This window comes from Fukomys damarensis, unplaced genomic scaffold (genome assembly GCF_012274545.1).
Source record: "Fukomys damarensis isolate Sample0158 unplaced genomic scaffold, DMR_v1.0_HiC HiC_scaffold_19, whole genome shotgun sequence".
Classification (NCBI taxonomy): Eukaryota; Metazoa; Chordata; class Mammalia; order Rodentia; family Bathyergidae; genus Fukomys; species Fukomys damarensis.
In genome coordinates this window covers 61,835,984-61,842,350 of record NW_022900931.1, presented here as the reverse complement: position 1 = coordinate 61,842,350, position 6,367 = coordinate 61,835,984, and the positions used below count along the sequence as shown (strand labels likewise).

General features: G+C 58.5%; 1 long non-coding RNA gene across 1 annotated transcript in view; it reads right to left on the bottom strand.

The window, feature by feature from the left end:
• LOC117286874 overlaps positions 1–1,410 on the bottom strand; it is a 2,409-nt gene extending 999 nt beyond the window's left edge. The window contains exons 1-2 of the long non-coding RNA XR_004518016.1: positions 1,322–1,410; positions 361–494 (exon numbers count right to left, since the gene is read on the bottom strand). This is a non-coding gene — a long non-coding RNA (uncharacterized LOC117286874). The remainder of the gene's footprint in view (positions 1–360; positions 495–1,321) is intronic.
• Positions 1,411–6,367: the final 4,957 nt, after the last annotated feature.

Genomic DNA, 6,367 nt, shown 5'->3' with positions numbered 1-6,367 from the left:
CTGTCTGGGTCCCTGACTGGGTGTCCCTTGGTCTCTGCTACTCTGCCCCTCCGTCTCCAACTTCCCTCTAGGACTGGGCTCGAACATGCCCTCCGCCCGCCTCAGCCTTCCCGAGTGCGCGGATGGCCTCCTGTCCCTTTCCCTCCGGATCTGCGACTCTTTGGTGTCTCTGTGACCCTGAGACTGGGTGTGTGGTCTGGGTTCCCCGGGAAGGGACTTTGGCCGCTTGCTGGGCAGCCCCGGTGGATGGTTAACCCGGGATGTGGGGAGCCGGTGCCCAGAGGCCTCCGCCCTTCCTCCTCGCTCCTCCAGACGTCGCCCTCAACCCCGGGAGGGGCACGGCCCGGCTTCCCATGTCACCTGCACTCCTTGTTCCCCGTGGGACCTTGGACAAGCCAGCCTCTGTCCTGAGACTCTGTTCCTCTGCAAACTGGGGCAGACGTCCACCCTGCCTGCGGGTGTCCAGCGCTCCCCCACAGGACCCCCACACGCCACTGTACGAAAAGGAAGCCCAGGGCCAGGAATTTAGCTCTGTGGTTCCGCTGCCTGTCTCACAAGTGGAGTTTGATCCCGATACACACACACACACACACACACACACACACATACACACTCACACACACACGAAGCCCACGCAAGCGGCAGGGCCTATGGTGGTGGTCCTCAGAGATGGGGTTGGAAGGACCCCAAGGTCCCCCACACCAGTCACCCTGGGCTGGGTGGTGCGGTGGCCGGGCAGGACCCAGGAAGGGCAGTGTCTGCCCAGTGGGGCCTTCCATGGGCTGGGTGCTGAAGGTTCCCAGGCTGAGGACGAATGGCGGACAAGAGGGTCTGAGAGAGGAAGGACCAAGTGGGGAGAAGCAGCTCAGAGAGCGGGGCGCTGAGGGTGCAGGAGGAGAAGCCTGAGGGGCCACCTTGGGGGTAGCCTGGGACCCAGCGCGGCGGGGAGGGGAGGGAAGGGAAGGAGTCGGGAGCGCCCCGCCCTGCAGCTGTCTGACTTCCCAGAATCTTCTGCAGCGCAGGAAAGTCCCGGCTCCCACGGGCGGCCTCCCTCCGGTGGCGGGAATGGAGGATGAGGAACCAGGACGGCCCCCAGGTCCCCGCTCCTCTCTGCATCCCAGGACTAGGGTCCCCTGGAACTCTGGAGGTCCCTCCGCGGCAGGGGCAGCCCCTGGATGAGTCCCAGAAACTTCCCAGAGAGAGGCCGGAAGCGCGGCCCCGCGCCTGCCACTTTCCCCAGGCCTCCCATTGTTCAGCGCCTCCGCCTCCTCCCGCTCCTCTGCTCCGACTCCTCCAGAGGGAGGCAGGGCCCGCATTTCACCTGCTGGGGTCTCCGGAGGTGTGGAGCCCGGCCCGACCGGAAGGCTGAGGGCCTGGAACAGCCCTCTTTGCTGTGGGAGCCTCCATCTCCCCTGCTAGAGAAGGGGGAGGAAAAAGGCTGCCTGGTCCTGCACTTTCTGCTTTGCTTCAGGCTGAGGGGGCTGCCAGTCCTGGGTCCTTGTTCCTCCCAGCAATGACTCAGGTTCCTCACTTGTAAAATGGATCAAATCAAGAAAACATGCTTTTTGCAGGATGCAAAGGAGGCTGAGGCAGGAGGATCGTAAATTCAAGTCCAGCCTGGGCAATTTAGCAAGAGCCTGTCTCAAAAAGAAAGGAAGAAAGAAAGAAAGAGCGAGCAAGAGGTGTAGCTCAATGTGAAGGCCCTGGCTTCAATCCCCAGTACAGGTGGTGGGTGTGGGGGACTGTCCTACAGGACCTAATATATAGAAAACATTCAGTACAACAGCATAGTTATTATTATTATTAGAATAACATTTATTAAAATGCTATTACTATTCTCATACATCAGCCTGTGATTGTAGTAGCAGGACCCATTTCATTGGGGAAAAGAGGATCCCATGTGCTGGGCTTAGGGACACACCATGCTCACTGGCCTGCTGCACTGTGTGCGAGCTGTGTGACCCCGGCAGGTGGCTTTCCCTCTCTGTGCCCTCACTAGGGCTTTACTAGTTGCAGATGTATCAGGTGCTGCCTCAGCAGATGGGGGAGCAGCTGAAGTGAGCCCAGGCATGAATGAATGAATGAATAAATCAATGAATGAATGAATGAGAGCTGCCCGTTCCTAGCTCCACCCCGTCTGCCTCATGCCTCAGCCCAGCCATCAGGCCGAGACCTCCCTGTCACCTTCTGAACCTGAGATGGGACAAAGTGGGCCCTTTCACTGGGACAGCTTTCCCTAGGAAGTGGCCCATTTAATCCCCTCAGCGCCTCCTGAGGAAAATTCCGCCAGGCATCCCCCTCTGACAGAGGAGGAAATGTATCGGAGAACAGAAGTCGCCACCCCAGGGGTCCTCAGGGGTCCTGAACCGGTCGGCGTGGTAGGCCAGGTCTCTGTGACCCAGGAGGGTGGGTTTTTGTGTTCGGGCTGCCCTTCCGGCTCCCGCTCTACATCACTGCTCCCTGGGAAGGAATAGTTTAGATGAGGAAAGTGAGGCACGAGGGGGCAGAGTCCTGTGTTCTGGGATCAGTCAGCTTAATCCACACTTTGGTGTCCGTAGCCTCCAGAGAATGTGGGGTTGGGCAGGCGGAGAGGCCCCCACTGCAGCAAGAGAGCCTAGAGTGAGACCGGGGTCCTTCACACAGAAGATGCACACCTATAATCCCAGCACCCAGAAGGCTGAGGCAGGGGGATCCCTGCAAGTTCAAGGCCAGCCAGAGCTACAAAGATACAAAGAGAGTCCCTGTCTCAAAAAAACGCCAAAACATGAGATAGAAATCAAGGCTTAATCATCCCCTTTCTCCCTCTTGCTGGGTCTGCACACAGGATGACAGAGTCAGAGGGTTTCAACATCTGGTCTTCAGGGCAGGCCTGGGACATGGACAACAGGGCCCCTCCCCCAGCTGCCCAGAGCCGGCCTGGTGACACTGAGATTGGGTCTGGGAAAGGGCAGTGGGTTGCTGGGCCTCAATGCCCTCACGTGTACAGGGAACACTACCTAACCGCTCAGGTTCAAGTCGCAGCTCTTCTGCTTATCAGCTGTGTGACCTCAGGCAAGTGACTCGCCCTCTCTGAGCTGCTGCTTCCTCACCTATAGGATGGAGGCACAAACAGTACAAGCTTCCCAGCGGCTGTGAGAGTCAGAGCTAAGCCGAGTGGCCCAGGCCCGGCACAGTGAGAGTTCTCAGTAAGTGGGAGATGCCATTTTACAACTGATTGTTATTAACACAGAATGTGGGAGCGGCCACTGAAATCTCCCTTCCAACAAAACAAAACACTTGTGGTCCAGCGGCTAGGCTGGTGGGCTGTGGGCAGCCTCCAGTGGTGCCCCTTTAAGGTCCCCTGAGCCCAGTGTGGTGGTGCACACACCTGTAACCTCAGAACTCTGGGAGGCTGAGACAGGAGGATGGCAAGTTTGAGCCCAGGCTGGGCAATGTAGTGAAACGCTGTGTCAAAGTAAAAAAATAAAGATGGGCTGGGGACTTGGCTCAGTGCAAAGGCCCTGGGTTCAATCTCCAGTTCCAAAAAAACAAAGCTGGGCCCCTGCTAAGAGCTGGGGACAGTGTCTTACAGCCTCTGTCACAGAGGGCCTGGCCATTTCTGCCCTCTGTGAGGCTCTGATGGGGCAGGCTGCCCATTGTCCCCCAGTCCCACCCCGTCTTTAGGGTGCTGCTCCAAATCAGTCTTTTCTCCCCTAATGCCGTCTAAACATCTGCTTGTTTGTTTGTTTTTTTTTTTTTTTGGTACCAGGGATTGAACTTGGGTCCTTGCGCTTGCAAGGCAGGCCACTGAACCACTGAGCTAAATCCCCGTCCCTGTTTGTTTGTTTTTGAAAGAGGGTCTCCCTACGTAGTTCAGGCTGACCTTGAACTCACAGAGATCTTCCTGGCTCAGCCTCCTGAGTGCTGGGACCTCCCCCAGGCGCCTGCTTTCTGGAGGATTCCATACCACGGGCTGTGGAAGTATGGGCTTGTCTCCTCCTCCTCATGTGATGGGTCTCGGCCTCAGTTTCTCTCCTGAGTCATGGCATAATGACACCGAGAGACTCACTGAGTCAGTGCCAAGCCCCTACCGCAAAGGAGGCCACCAGGCGTCACCTGGTCGTCACCATGAAAAATGGGCTCTGGGCCGCCCTCTGCTCCCCATTCCTGCACCATGGGTGAGGCCGCAGCTCTTCCTCCCCTTGGGCACCCCCAGGTCAGGCACGGAAAGCCCCTGAGGACCTGGCACGCTCGCTGGGGACACTCAGTAACCAGGCGGTGGCAGGTGAGCAGGGGCCTTCGGGGAGGGCGGGTAAGGCTGGGTGGCTCTGGGCTGGGCTGAGCAGGAGGCACAGGTGGGGCTCCGTGGTGCTACCCAGAGTCCTCTGCTGTGGGCCACACCAGGAAGGTGCTGGGACACCCCAGCCCCCCTCCCCCTGGGACGGTGGGAGAGAGAGGGCCCTGCCTCTCTCATCAGACTGCAAGAGGAGCAGGGGCAAGGAGAGGGGAGGAGGAAGAAGAGCTCGGCCTCGGGCTTGGGGGCCCTGGAGCTCCCTCGGGTCTGAGCAGCTCTCCCTGCTCCTTCCACAGCCTTCTCCGATCGGGACCTCACACTGCGCTATGTTCCCAGCCCGTTATCACTATTTTTATTTTTTCCCCATTATTATTGTTCATCTTCACACAGGGTCTCGCAAAGTCACCCGGGCTGGCCTCGAACTTGCTGTCTCCCAGACGGTGGCTGTGCTCACTGCTGACCCCGATCCCCTTTGGAAGCCCCGCTCCGCAGAGGTTGGGATGCCACCCTGGAGCCTCCCCCTTTTCCCTGGAAGTCTCCTCGGTGCCTCCCCTGCCCCAGCCTCCACCGGCCCTGACCTCAGAACAGACACAAAAGTCCCCGGGGAAGCCGGGGTCACACAAGTCCTTCCTCTTTCGAGCCCGGGTGCCAACTCACCGCCCTCTCCCTAACCGCTGTCCCAGGAGGGGCCACCCCTGCTCTGTACCCGTTCCCATGACCCCGAGGACCAGCCCAAGTGTCCTGACAGCCTTGTCCCCTGGTGTCCCGGCAGGGTCCAGCGGGGACGGTGGTGATGCCCTCGTGCCCTCTGGGAATGGGAGCCACCAGCCTCGCCTTGCCCCCCTCTGCAGGAGGTCAGGGGTCGGCAGTGCCCTCTGCTGCACTTAAGCCCCCTGTGGTCACACAGTCGCAGCGGTTTGCTCACTTCTGGGAAAACCAGGTCGGATTCTGGGTTTCAGGTCCCGAATTCTCTTCCCATGGGGCCCTGCTGTCCCTGGCCTCCACGCGGGATGGAGACACCGGCCCCAAGGTGCCTGGTGCCAGGGATAGAGAAAGTAGAAACCCCAGGATTAAAAACAAATCTTTTGGGGCTGGAGGCTGAATTTTTTTTTTTTTTTGTATGGGGGATTGAATTCAGTTCCTTGTGCTTTCAAGGCAGGCAGTGGAACCGCTGAGCTACATCCCTGGCTGGAGGCTGAGCTCAGTGGAAGCCCTGATTCCATCCCCAGCCCTCAAAAAGGACAAACAAAAACCTTTTAAAATGATGAAATATAACTCAGAGAAGTGTTTCAAATTAAAACCTAATGTTCCATGTCACACCCCCCACACACACTGGAAACTGAACCCAGGGCCTTTGCACTGAGCTACATCCCCAGGCCCCCTTTTTTGTCTTTTTTTCTTTTTTTTGACAGAAGGTCTTGCAGTGTAGTTCACGCTGGCCTGGAACTCACAGCGATCCTCCTGCCTCAGCCTCGTGAGTGCTGGGATTACAGGCGTGCGCCACCAGACCCCAGGCCAGCCCTTTTTTATTTTAGATAAAGTCTTGTTAAATTGCCCAGTCTGAGCTCGAATTTGCAAGTCTCCTGCTTCAGCCTCTCCAGGAGCTGGGATGCCAGTCTTACTCCACCACACTGGGCTGCAACTGACGACATGAAGGAGATGGAGATCTTAGAAGAGGGCCAGGAGTAGCTCAGGGGTAGAGCGTTGCCTGCTTTCCAGCCCCTTGTTCCAACCCCAGCGCCCAAAACCGAAACACAAAGCCAGAAATTCCAGAAGGAAGGAGCGCTCAAAGCACATCCTGGGCAGCTTCGGACTCCCTCCCTTGAACTCACGAAACTCCGAAGCTGCAGCCCAGGCCACCCAGCTGGGCCCGGGAACTCAGAGCAGGAACCAGGCCCAGCGCCTTGCCTACCCGCACCCCTTGTGGGAGACTCGCGCCCCCGATTCCCGTGGACCCCCACCCCGCCTCCCGCGCATACGTGCACGGATCCCGGATCCCACAGAAAGGGGAGAAAGCCCGGGGCCTCCCCCCTCTTCTCCGCCGCGCCCTGCCTGTCTCTTCTCCTAGGCCTCCCCTGCCTCCCACCCAGGCTC